This window comes from Peromyscus eremicus, chromosome 8b, assembly GCF_949786415.1.
Source record: "Peromyscus eremicus chromosome 8b, PerEre_H2_v1, whole genome shotgun sequence".
Lineage (NCBI taxonomy): Eukaryota > Metazoa > Chordata > Mammalia > Rodentia > Cricetidae > Peromyscus > Peromyscus eremicus.
The window spans coordinates 19,963,826-19,978,243 of record NC_081424.1 but is presented as its reverse complement, the minus strand read 5'-3'; positions in this window follow the sequence as shown (position 1 = coordinate 19,978,243).

Below are 14,418 nucleotides of genomic sequence, written 5' to 3'. Positions count from 1 at the left end.
CCCAGCACTCGGGAGGCAGAGGCAGGGGGATCTCTGTGAGTTAGAGGCCAGCCTGGTCTCCAAAGCGAGTTCCAGGAAAGGCGCAAAGCTACACAAAGAAACCCTGTCTCGAAAAACGAAAAAAAAATTAAATTAAATTTAAAAATTAAATAAATAAACTCATGGCTTTTTTTAGAAATGCAGTATTTTTTTTTTTTTTTTACTTTATTCAAGACTTAGTGGAGTTAGGGGTGGAATTCAAGAACTCTTCAACTCTGATTTTTTTTTTTTTAACAGAAAAACATTGGTAGTTTTGAAATGACTGGCCATTCCCCTACTCAACGTCTTCCAAAGCAAACAGGAAACACAGCTGAAGAGAACCAGCATCCTCTGTCCCCTTGTTTTAAACTGTGTCTCCTGGTAAGTCACCAAGCTGGTCAACACTTGGCACCAGCCAGTAGCTCAGATACCCTGAGCAGGCAATGGCTGATGCAGGATGGCTGTGCAGGAAACACCAATGGTGATGCGGTAGGAGAGCCAGAGGTAATGATTCCAATGGCGATGTGGTAGGTGAGCCAGAGGTAATGATTCCAATGGCGATGTGGTAGGAGAGCCAGAGGTAATGAACCAGAACAGGGACAGACTTTTAGTAACTCTAGAGAGTTCCTGTGGGGCTGTTGATGAGAGACAGAGAAAGTAAGTAAAGAGCAAATCTGTGGAGGAAACCAGGGCCTGCTTACAGTGTTCCTGGAAGGCTGCTGGTTTAAACCCAGTTTACACTCCATAGTGTTCTCCTCTGATTTTCTGGCTTTTTCTTACTGATGTTTGCGAAGTCTAGAGTCTCTCGGTTAGTAACAGCCCTCTGCCTTCCCGATACACAGGGAGGCTTATTTTTGCTCCCACTCATTTTAGTTCATAAGCCTGATTCTGAGCAGAGATTATTTTAGGCCCAGGCTTCCTCTCCCATGCTGCTTGGTGTTTGATTTAGGACAATTTCAGTAATCACGGAGGGAAATTAAGAATTACAGTAAATATTGGTCTACCGCCAATCCTAAGAGACCAGTGTCTTACATTTATAATCAACTCCACTCTTTCTTGAAAATTGCTTTACTAATAAGAGAAGGAGAACATTCGGCTTGTCCCCATGCCCCACCCTAAGCCCTAACCCATGTTGACTATTGCTCGGTTTCTTCTAGTTATGTCTCCATTTGAAAGGTTAATATCCTTTATTCTTTTATTTTTTTATTGAAACTTTTTTCATAAAATATATTCTGATCACCCTTTTCCTTTCATCTGACTCCTCCCAGATCCGCCCAACCCACCCAACTCCATGTGTCCTTTCTTCCTCTCTCTTTAGAAAACAAACAGGCAACACACACACACACACACACACACACACACACACACACAAGAATCTCTCTCTCTCTCTCTCTCTCTCTCTCTCTCTCTCTCTCACACACACACACACACACACACACACACACACAAGAATCTCTCTCTCTCTCTCTCTCTCTCTCTCTCTCTCTCTCTCACACACACACACACACACACACACACACACAAGAATCTCTCTCTCTCTCTCTCTCTCTCTCTCTCTCTCTCTCACACACACACACACACACACACACACACACACACACACACACAGAGGCACTGAGTCAGAAATCTACAAAAATGCCATTGAGTTCCTTTTGCTTTGTCTAATCACTCTGGGGCATGAGGCCTGCCCTAGAGTATGGTTCATACATACCCGGTGAGACTTCACTGGAGACGACTAATTTTTCCTTTGTAAGTGAGTGTCAATTGCTGCTAGCTCCTTGGCAGGAGCCAAATCCATATCCACTTTCCCTCTCAGCAATGGGACCCCAGCTGGCTTGAACTTGTGCAGACCCTCTGCGTGCTGCCACATCCACTTTGAGTTCATATATGAAGCAGTTGTGCTGTGTGGAGGGTGCTATTTCCTCGGTGTCTTCCATCACTTTCGCCTCTTACAGTCTTTCCTCCTCTTCTGCGTAGATCCCTGATCCCTGAGAGGAGGAGTTTGGTGAAAACATTCCACTTAGGACTGAGTGTTCCAAAATCTCTCATTCTCTGCATAGTCCAGTTGTAGGTCTCTGGGTTAGTTCCTATCTCCTACAAGAGGAATTTTATTCTTTTTTTTTTAAATCTATATGATAGTTCCACTCTGTATCTTACACGCTAGGGATGTGGGGATAAACATGTCACATCATGAATGTTAACATAATCTGCATATAACATTTAAGCAGTATTAATCTATTACACCCCTTGCCCATACTCCAAGCATCTATACTGTTCTAGGAGACATGAGAACTGAATCACCAGGATCAGAACCAAAGACCTAAGTTTATTAACTAAATTAATTAACTTTGATAGTTTTATGAGGGAATGGGTAGCTTGAGTTCTAATTGGTCTTAATAATAAAAATCCGGAGTCAGATACAGGGATCAATGCTGAAAGATCAGAGAAGTAAGGAACAGTCAACACCACCTCTCACCTCCACAAATCCTCAGATCGGAAAAGGGGCCAAGTTCCTGTCTCCTCCTGCCCTATTAGTCCTGTCTTCACCTCCCTACTGCTGGGATTAAAGGCATGAACTTCCACCACACTTTTCTCTTTTAGACTGGATCAATCTTGTGTAGCCCAGGGTGGCCTTGAACTCCTGATCTTCCTGCTTCTTCCTCCCAAGTTCTGGGATTAAAGGTGTGTGCAACCACTGCCTGGCCTCTATGGTTAACTCCTGGTTAGCTCCACCCTCTGATCTCCAGGCAAGCTTTATTTGTCAGAACACAAACAAAATATCATACAAGAAGAATGCCTGACTTACCTTGCGTACATTTGCTTCATAGTAAAGTTAGGTTATCAGTAGTCATCTCAAGAACTGTTTTGCTATCAAATGAGATAGGTGGCATGAAAGTGGACATTATTATTATCATAAAGTATAAGAAAATATCATAAGGATAAGGGGAATATTTTGGGTGTTTTAGGGAATGCAAAACACACAGAAAAAAAGCAAATTAATACATAGCTTTATTCAGGCAAAAATATGCAACTGGTTGATGCCAGTTTCTAGCTCATATCCCCTCAGCCTAGATGTTAACTGCGTTCAGCTAGATATTTGCTCACTCTAGTAGTTCTCCTATGCATGCTTGTCTGCGGGTTCTCGGGGAGTTAATTTTTCAGGAAGCAAGTCTCAAGTAAAGGACAGTTACTAATAACTAACAATCACCTGTGCTTCTTATTGTCTTATCGGGACAGATTTGGAAATGCCTTACACAGCCTCTCACAGCATCCACAGTGACCCTGAATCCCAGTTACCATAGCAGTAACTGGAATGTCGACCTATATCATGCTTCCTGGATCACCTCCCAGACAGACTGCTAATACTCAACGCCTTATCTCAGAACCTGCTTTTGAGCAAAATGCAAGACATTTCATTTTTTAAAAAGATTTTTTATTTTATTTTTAACTCTGTGTGTGTGTGTGTGTGTGTGTGTGTGTGTGTGTGTACATATGCACCTAAGTGCATGTGTGTGTGCGTACATATGCACCTGAGTGCAGGTCCCATCAGAGTCCAGAAGAGGGCTAGAAGACTCCCTGGAGCTGCCATTACAAACAAGTACCAGCTGCTGATATGAATGCTGGGAATTGAACTCCAGTCCTCTGTAAGAGTACCACACCCTTCTGACCTCTGAGACATCTATCTCTCCAGCCCCATTTTTTTTCACTTTAAACTCTGCCATAGTGATCTGTAAGATTTGCTTTTATAGATGTGTGTTAGTAATGGTTCACCTTCTGTTTTTGAAGTCTTTGCTTCCACCCTTCTATTTTAAAGTGTTTCTATTTGTAAAGTATGAGAAATTAAAGAGTAGGACAGGAAGAAGAGGAAAGAGGTGAAGAGCTGAAAGCTCTTTCACACAAGTCAATTGAATAAACTTTTTTTTTTGTAGAAGAAGTCACATTTTAAAGTGTGAATCAAGCCAGTCATGAGGCAGAGGTGAGAAAGAACAGTGTGATCCACCAGACAGAAAGAATGGAAGACACCAACGTCATCCTCTAACGCCAATATGCCTTTAGATACATGTTTTCTAAATTTAGCTTCTTCTTTATTGCCTCTTTAACCCCCAAACTTTGTAACTCTTTCTAAACCCATCTCTCATCCTTCAAGGTGACACATTGAATCTTCAAGTGAGAAAAGAGAGGATGCTTCCAGCCGGACTGTGCAAAGCACAGTGTTTCCTCTCTGCATTCTGAAATTGGATGGGCTGCCTAGAGACCAGCTCTATCTGCCAATGGCTGAGCCAGAACAAGATCTGAGTGGAATGAGCAGGGGGAAGGGGGCTACTGGTGTTGGAAAGTGCAGGAAAACATAGCCGAGCATCTAGGACATGAGCGGTCATTCCCATACTGGATCGAAGCCTAGAGATGGGCAGCAGTACTAATAATGTGCCTTCTATTCTTTCTCCTGTGTCTCTTGCCCCAGTTTCCAAACTGTGCAAAATGGTACCACAATGCAAAACTACACACCCAAGATGTGAATTGCTTGAAGACAGCCCCTGCCCCTCCCCCCCTGGGGGGGTAGGGCAGAAGAAGGGGCCACAGGACAGAAAGTATAAAGAAGCAAGCTGAGGAGGAAGCTGTTTTCAAGTCACTGGCTCAGAAAACACAGTAGATATCCCTCGCCCCTAGAACCCAGCGGCACAGCCTCAAAGGGGTGGTTTTCAGTCTGCACTCTAATGAACTGTGGCCACAGGACACTAGTTACTTTGAGGAGAAGTGTGAAGAAACTGGTTGTATTTTTAAAAATGGTGCAAAGGAGTCACACCATACAACAGGCCCCATGTGGGAGGTTTATTGAAGGAAGAGGAGAGAAGAAGCAGAGAAGGGGGCACAGACCAGTCCCTGGGGACGAGAGGGAAACTGGAGGTGGGCAAGCCCCACCACAGGGAAACATAGGGAATGCACACAGAGGATGCTCTTAGTGGCTGCAGCTGAGGTATAGCCTGTCAGGACCCTAATGGCAGGCCAGTACAAATGCCTAAATGCTAACACTCAAGGGACAGGGTAATGTCAGGGAAGAAAACACAGTGAGAAGGAAACAGAGAGGATAAATCCACTGCTACAGACATCCCTCTCTGGGCCCCAAAGGATAGAAAAAAGCTACACTATTTCTCCTCTAAATGAGGTCCATCCATACCACACCACGAAGCCTGGAGCAAAAGTTTTATCTCCTGAACACCAGATTTTGGATCCAGGAGCAAGGGTTTGACCAACCAATCTGAAGAAAAGCAAACAAAACAAAAAGCCAACCAGTGTAGAAGTAACCATCTTATTAAATAAGAAACACAGAGCCAATGCAAAGATGAAAGCCCAAGAGGTCAGAGCTAAGAGCCTTACCCTTCACTGTTGCAGCTATCCTCTTCAGCCAAGAGACCTACTTCCTGTGTGTTTGTCTTTATATAGACTTTCTGTTCTGCCTTCTCATTGGTTGTAAACCCAACCACATGACTGCCTACTCACTGCCTGTCTGTACAGACCTCCAGGTCTTCTATGGTTGGTATTGAGATTAAAGGCATGTGTTTCCATGCTGGCTGTATCCTTGAACACACAGAGATCCTGCCTAGCCCTGCCTCCCAAGTGCTGGGATTAAAGGCGTGCACCACCACCGCCCAGCTTTTGCTATGGCTCTAATAGCTCTGACCCCCCGGGCAACTTTATTTATTAACATACAAATCACATTTTAGTACAAATAAAATACCACCATAAACCAGTGTGTCACCAACTCCTACTGTGGGGATCTTCCCCAAGCTCAGCACTCGCTTTGTAGGTAGATGGTTTCTTTTTTCAGTCGTTGCTTTTTGAAGAGACAAAGATTATTCTGGGAAGAGTGCATTGGCCTGATGTATGTGTTGTCATCCTTTACAAAGAGATCAGCATGTTTCATTAAGGCAGTGGTGCTCAACCTGTAGCTCACAACTCCTTTGACAACCTTCTATCACTAAAAATATTTGCATTATGATTCCTAACAGTAGCAAAAATTACAGTTACAAAGTAGCAATGAAAATAATTTTATGGTTTGGGAGTCACCACAACATTAAAGGGTCACAACACTAGGAAGGTTGAGAACCCTGGGATTAAGGGAAACCAGGAACCTATTTACTATCAGGACTGGCTCCTGTGAGGAAGCAAAGCTTGTAGTAGCTTGTGTTGTAGCTACAGGGGCCTAGGCACTGTCTTTTCAGAATCCTACCACACATGCCCACTTTACCCCTCAAGAGTTTCTTTTCAAAGTCTTTCTCCGAAGCAGTAGGAATTTACACAGCTGAGTGCAAGGCAAGCCCAAAGAATAGGTTCAAATAAATGTCTTCAGAGGAATGGTCAACCAAAGGGGCCAGGAAGCAACAGAGGATGGATGCTTCAGCCTTGCATTCTTTGTAAGGACACTTGTGACTTGTACCCCAGGTGGTCCTTCAGAGGCCCTTCAAAAGACCTAAGTGCAGTTGTCCTAAGTAATAGCTCAGTACTCTGCTGTTTATTGACTTGTCCAGTTTCCTTTTCTTAAAAAAAAGGAATCTTCCTTCCCCTTTCATATCTTCTGTAGTCTTTGAAAATAAATACCTAGACTTGAGCCTTTATCTCAGATTCTGCCTTTGAGGTCCAAACAAAACTATAATATCCAATGAACTGCAAGAAAGCAGGCCCTCAGGCCAGGACTGTGCAAATGCTTTATTTCCTAGTGAGACGGAAACAGAAGTCCATTCCACATAGAGTCAATTACCTCTGGCCTAACCACAGAATTCTCATCTGTGCTAAATCAGATGTGGGTGAGGGGAGCTTTGCTTATCCAGTGTCTCTAATACTTGATTAAAAAGTAACATTGATTATAAGACTATAAATTGACTGGTTTTCATGACAAGACTTTATAGTCTTGAATGCCTCAACTGATTTTCATGACAAGACTTTATAGTCTTGAATGCCTCAATGAAAAAGACAACAAATGATTCAAGACTGTCTGGGAAAGTTGAAATTTCTCCCTGGGTACAAATAAAAAGACTGTAGGAAAAAATAGAAATCTGGGCTAAAAATCAATGGGGGTGGCAGGAAGTAGAAGGACTCAAAGCTCTGTGTCAAAGACATGGCTATGACAGGAAGGAGCAGGAGCCCAAGATTTGGAATGAAGACAAACGGGAGGCTATACTGATGTGGATATGGATGTGAATATGAGTGTGGCTACAGATGTAGATGGAAATATGGATGTGGATCTGGACAAGGTTATGAATGTGGATAATAAAGACCTTATCCTCTGGGTGTTCTTCAATCATGAAGACTGGAGAAAGCAGCCTCTTCCTCTTGCTAGTGGACTGCAGTCTTCTCCTGCCTGGGGAAAAAAGGAAAACCTCTCTTAACTGAATATCTTATAGTATCTTCCTTGGGATCCTGTCTGCTCACTTCCTAATAACTCATACATTGACAATCTGTAAGGTACTAGCATATGAGGTGGGAGGTTCAGAATCTGGATGCAAAGACATAACTTACTGAAAGAATTATAGAAAAACTCTGACAGAAAATAAGAAATGAGCTATAACAATAGATTTGAAGGTGCTAAACTAAGTAGGGTAATGGAGATGGAAGACTAGACGGAGTTTATTGACTTGGAAACATTTCTCCCACAATTCAAGGTTTAATATCATGTCAAGGACACCTAGAATTTGTTTCAACATATTGTTCTAAATGTCTCCTGGAACAAAATGATGACATAGAGATGCCCAAGATGCCTTTGGATTTTAAGAACTATGCTGGAAGGCTCCAGGATGTAGGGATGGGGTTTTCAGGTGATATCCATTGCCTGTGTTTCCTAGGATAGTCCCTTCCCTGGGAAGAATAAGAAATGCATTAGCATGTTCTAAAAGGTTGGTGAAGTATTTCATATGAGTGAGTGTTTACAGAAGAAAGTTTGACTATAGAATACAGCTCCATAGGCCCTATGGGAAATTAAAAAAACTATGATTTTAGAGTTCAGGTAGCTGGATTTAAATAGCAAAGGCCAGGTGGGCATAATCAGTACAACAGACAGAAAGTGTAACCAGAGTTCTAGAGTCCTAGGGGTTTGGACTAATAGACCTTTTATTCCTAGGTGTGAAGAAGGGAGACATGGCAACTTTCAACACAATTATTTGACTTGTGTCAACAACCAACCCTCCAAACCACCCCCCTCCAAAATTAAATGCAGGTGAGCACTAGACAAGGAAATTGGAAAGCACACTCTGGGTGAGTTTCCAAGTCACAGCCAGTTATCAGTCCCAGAGCCCAGTGGCTAGAGAGGAAGCCTCCTTCCGTGTATATATGTACACTAAGACTCCAGCTCTCCTGCTAAAGAAATATGTTTACCCACACCTTGTAGAAGTTAAGGATCTGAGGTGCCACTAATAATAGGCAACCCCCAACATTATCATGGTTTCGTTAATAAAGTGAAGGACTGAAGAAGCCAGAATTAAAGCTGGGCAATGGTGGTGCATGCCTTTAATCCCAGCGCTTGGGAGGAAGGGGCAGGTGGATCTCTGAGTTCAAAGCCAGCCTGGTCTACAAAGTGAGTTCCAGGACAGCCAGAACTGTTACACAGAGAAATTTGTCTTGAAAAACAAAAAAAACAACAACAACAACAAAAAAAAAAACTAAACAAAAAAGCCAGGGAAGAAATGGAGACCATCCTATGTCATTCTCTTCAGCCTGAGTATATAACAGGGACAGATGTACTTAACCATGGACTGCACATTTCTAATGCTTAGAAACATGGCACAAATTTGGTCTTTTTTAATTTTAGAGGCAGTAGCTCCCCACGAAAGATGCTGCTCCAACCTGTTTATTGAGTAACTCAGAATTTCCCCAGTGCCTCTTCAGATACTATGTAAAAAGAAGACTCTGGCAGGTTCAAACAATGAAGCAATTTTCCTTGGTACTAAGACTACAGGACTCAACAGACTTAAGGGTGCCAGAGGCAGTCAGTAGAGGAGAGGTAAATCAGAGCTCCTGTCAACTTATGCGTCTTCTTCAGTGAACCACTCTCTGCTTAAAGAACAGTTTCTGCTATGTCCCAGGGTCCCACTAGAGACTGAACACTTGGTCATGGGTGTAGCCTGAAGGTTTCTCAGGTCTCGCCCGGCCCCAAGGTCCCACAGCCACTTATAAAATAATCATTCAGAGGCTTAATATTAATTACCAATTGCATGGCCTATGGCAGGCTTCTTGCTAGCTAGCTCTTATAACTCGACACATTTCTATTAATCTATAAGTTGCCATGTGGCCATGGCTTACCAATATTTTCACATCTTGCTTCTCCTGGCAGTGCTGGAGTCTCTCTCCCCTCTGTCTTTCTTCTTCCTGTCTCTCTCTTCAATTTTCCAGCTAGCTATAACTTGACTTGCCATAGGCCAAACGGCTTTATCAACCAATCAGAGCAGCACATATTCACAGCATACAGAAAGACATCCCACAGTACATTGGACACCAAGAAACTGCAAGAGGAGATGCCCACTCTGGGCTGTATATTATCAAATCCTCTAAGTTATAAGTTCACATACCACCATGCATCATGTGAGGGGAATTATAGAGATAGGATTGGACTTAAGCAATTCCTTGGAGTAAGAAAGTTTCATGAATGGGTGTCCAGATTCCCATTCCAATGACCAAGATGTTGCATCGGTGATTCTCTATCATCCCACACATATCTCATGAGATATTCCCTGTGCCCAAATGATAGAAGAAAATAAAAATACAATACCATTCACAAAATGAAGTAACTTTAAAAATGGATATGGTAATGCATGCCTGTAATGTCAACACTTAGGAGGTGGAGACAGGAAGTACAAGGTTACCCTCAGAGGCTCTACAGTGAGTGGAAAGCCAGTCAGGGCTACATGATATATATATATATATATATATATATATATATATATATATATATATATGAATGACATGGCTTAATACATTGGTTGGTTTATGAATTCTGGAGTGTTGCACAGAGCATCTGGTGTATAGATGAAGAATGATTATATATATATATATATATATATATATATATATATATATATATATATGCTGTCCTGTATAGTATTTGTCTTAGGGTTTCTATTGCTGTGAGGAGACACCCACAGCAACTCTTATAAAGAAAAACATTAATCAAGTGGCTTACAGCTTCAGAGGTTTAGTCCAGTACTATTATGATGGGACATGGAGTCATGCAGACAGATATGGTGCTGGAGAAGGAGCTGAGAGTAAATACATCTTGATCCACAGACAACAGGAAATGAACTGAGTGTCTCACTGAGAGAAGCTTGAGCAAAGGAGACCTCAAAGCCTACCCCCACAGTGACACACTTCATCCAATAAGGCCACATCTACTCCAACAAAGTTATACCTCCTAACAATGCTAGTCCCTATGAGCTTATGGGGGATAATTACATTCAAACTGCAACTCTACTGAATTTAGTTGATTTATTAGGGCAGTGTGATAAAGATGACACTGCTGAGAATAGAGAGTCACATGGAAGTAGAATCAAATATGCTTAACTTAATGTCTCACGCTATTGCTCACCAGAGAGCATTCATCCGCAAGGAGGCTGGTAAGTGGTACCCTGTCTAGTTCAGTGTCAGCTGGTCTCTGTTCTAGGCATTTCACTGTGATAGACCCATAAACACAGTGGCCTTTTTTTTTTTTTTTTTGGTTTTTCGAGACAGAGTTTCTCTGTGTAGCTTTGCGCCTTTCCTGGAACTCACTTGGTAGCCCAGGCTGGCCTCGAACTCACAGAAATCCGCCTGGCTCTGCCTCCCGAGTGCTGGGATTAAAGGCGTGAGCCACCACCGCCCGGCCACAGTGGCCTTTTTGACAGGCGGGAGGGACATGTACACCCCAATAGTATTGGTTCCTCTCACCAAGTTGACGTAGCTACTACTTCTAGAGAAGTCCTGTTGTGCCAGCAGCAAACCCATTAACTAGCGTTTGATAGACTACTGACTCGTAAAGACAGCAAGGCACTTAGTGATAAATTGTTTCCATCAGATCTCTCTCACATACACCCTCCTGAGAATGAAGGCATGAGTCATCCTTATTGGAAGTGCCTTTGGTTCTGAAGACGTGTTTGGCTGACTTGCCTATGAATGAATGTCACTTCTAGGATTATTATTTGATGACTCACAGAATGATTTATTTACAGACACTGCATCCTGGAATGCATCACTTTAGATGAAGGACCCATAGTGAAGGAGTCACATCAAAGCTATGGTCACAGCAACAAGGAATCCACTGTTTCTACCATATACCTCATTATTCAAAAGTAGTTGCTTTGCTGGAATGCTAGAATGGATTACTGAAGGCTCAGTTCACTTGGGGAAAAGGCTCTGCATGGTTGGAACCTGTCCTACAGGGTGGGGTGTATGCCTTGAAATAATGGCTGCTACGTGGCCCAAACACTAGAAGTAGGTCTGGAAACCAAGACGAAGTAGGAATGGCTATTCACACCGCCCCACTCATTCACTTGCAGAATCTGCATGTTGTTTCTATATACCATTAGGCTCTGTTAGATTATAGGCCTTGCCAATTGTAGGGAGTAGAGGAAGACACTCACTGTTACAAGGGGTCACAGAAAAGATCCCACCGAACTATCTCCATGGCTACCACCTGCTCACTTTAGATCTTAATGACAAAGGTCTAGCAGATGAAGGCACTTTTCAATACTGGTATGTTAGTTGACCCTGATTATCATGAGCACCTAGGATTGTTGCTAAATGATAGAAGCAGAAGCAGATATTTCTAGATCTCAAGAGATTCAGTGGGGTTCCTTTGTCCTTCTTCTGTCCATTCCTCTGTCCTGATGAAAGAACTGAAAAAAAAATTCAGTAACAACCCCAGCCTGACACAGGAAAGCTCATCAAGAGCTTGGGCTCCTCAAGAAAATGACTTACTTCAGCTGAAGTACTCATCAAAGGTGAGGAAAATCTAAAGTAGGTGGTGAACACCTGGATTTGACAAATATCATTAGTGGAGTTTGAGATAGTTCCATCAGGAGCACCTGCTTGCTATGTGGACCATCTTGTCTTGAGTCCTTTTGAGATTTGCAAATGGCTATGGCATTAAAATTTTGGAGAGGGATGGATTTTATAGAGGGTCAAATGGATTTGAAAAATCCAAGGGATAGATTGTGAAAGATATTTTTGGTATCCTACACCACTTCTTTTGATTCCATCTGCAAGTGATGGACAATTAAAGAGCACACCACAGCTCTGGCTCTCTCTCAAGTGCTGCACCTCTCTATTCTTTCCAGTGCCACAGACTTTCAGTAAATCTATGTTGAATGGCACATACTAGAGCAGTAATGATCAACCTTCCTGTTGTGGTGACCCCCAACCATAAAATTATTTTCATTGCTACTTCATAACTGTAATTTTACTAGTGTTATGAATTGTAATGCAAATATCTGTGTTTTATGATGGCCTTAGGTAGTCCCTGTGAAGGGGGCATTTGACCCCCAAAGGGGTCATGACCCACAGGTTGAGAACTGTTGCACTAGAGTCTCACTAAAGAAGGAAAGAGAGTCAGTGGATTAATTCTGAGATGCATTCTACAGGATTCTTCTGAGGGAAGCTCCTAGAACTGAATTCCAATGGACATGGTGGAGCCAATTTAACGATATATTCTTCAGTGGCTTTTCCTTTCTATGTTTCAGCTTGGTGCTTCCCTAAACCATTCACCAGGTAAAAGATCTGCTTCAGTTCCCACTTTCAAAGTAACCCAAAGTAGATGAATAAACTAGTTGGCTGCTGGTTGGTTACGACGCTTCTGGAAAAGGTTGGCTTTGTTAGTAAAGAGAAGTGTTATACTAGTGAAGAGTAGGAAGTGAGCTAAAACCAGAAGCAAACATCTGTTGAATATTTATTATGAATTAACCATTCAGAAGGCACTAAATACATCCATCTAGATCAAATGACATCCCTAAGGAGACCTATAACTTTATGTAGGCTTATTGTATGTGCCAAGCTTTGGGTGGTTATGTTAAAAAGCAGAAGTGAGAGTAGGAAGATGATTGATGTGTGGTACACCTGAGTAAGTGTAATAAATTTTTCCCTAAAATGTGAAATAATTCAGCATGTGGTATGTGAGAAATATAAGGATCCCTCAAATTCCTTTTGTTCAATTTCCTTGTCTCACATAAGAAGAAACACTATCAGGCCCAGAATGTGAAGATTCTGGTAGTCTTTCCATCATCCTTAGACACTTGTACCAAGAGAGGAGTTGCCACTGGAAAATATTTAGCTAAAAGTATTCAGCCAACTGAAATGGTTATTGATTCCATGTAGAATTGCATGTAGAATCTTTATTGATTTGGTGCCCATGTTACTAAATTTCATTGTATGGTCTAGGATTAAGTCCCATTTAAGTACAGAATTCTCCTGAGAGGCAGAACACTGTGATGTAAAAGAGGAAATACCTGGGATATCAGCTTGTTGCCCTCATAAAGGGCTATGGTAGAAATTCACTATGGGCTATCTATCACAGCACATACCGAGTTCAATCTCTATGACTCTTTTGGCTGAAATGGAAAGGACCAGGAGAGGAAAGGAGAGAAGAATATTTTCTCCACCTTTCCCTTTCTTCAAATCTTATGTCCAAATATCCTCTTTTCTCAGGTAGGAAATAACTGTCTCACCTGGACTTGGGAAGCAGTCAATAAATGCTTATTGGTTGATATAGAAGCAGGCCATTTCTAGTCTGGAACAGGTTTCCCATTAGTATCTTTCACTGCAAAAATATGACTGATACAAAAGCCCATATATATAAGTTTATTAAGGGGTGTGATGGGGAAACAGACTCACTAATGCAAAGTGAGGTAGACATGCTGCTGATCCAGCTTCTGTTCTCCTCAAGGCCGATGGAAACCAACCGCAAGCCACTTTCCACAGCCTGACCCGGTCTCCTCACCCCAAGAGAGAGTGTGACCCTCTCTCCTCTTCAGTGGTCATATATGCAGACAAGAAGCCATACCCCAAGGCTTGTACCCCAAAGCTTGGGGAGGAATTCGCACAACAGATGAACAATTTTATTCATTGTGGTAAAATACATCTATGATGACCAGTTTTATTCATTGTGATAAAATATTCCAACATGAAATTTTAGCCATTTTAAGTTCAGTCATCACTACCATCTGTCTCCAAAACTTTGTCTCTGTCCCCAATTAAACTGCATGCATTAAATACCGCTCCATACTTTCCCTCCATCCACCACTGTTCTATTGGTCTCTATGAATCTGACCACTCAAGGTACCGCATACTAGTAGAAACACACTCTATTTGTGCTGTGGATATCGTTCTGTATAAATAAAACACTGATTGGCCAGTGGCCAGGCAGGAAGTATAGGAGGGACAAGGAGA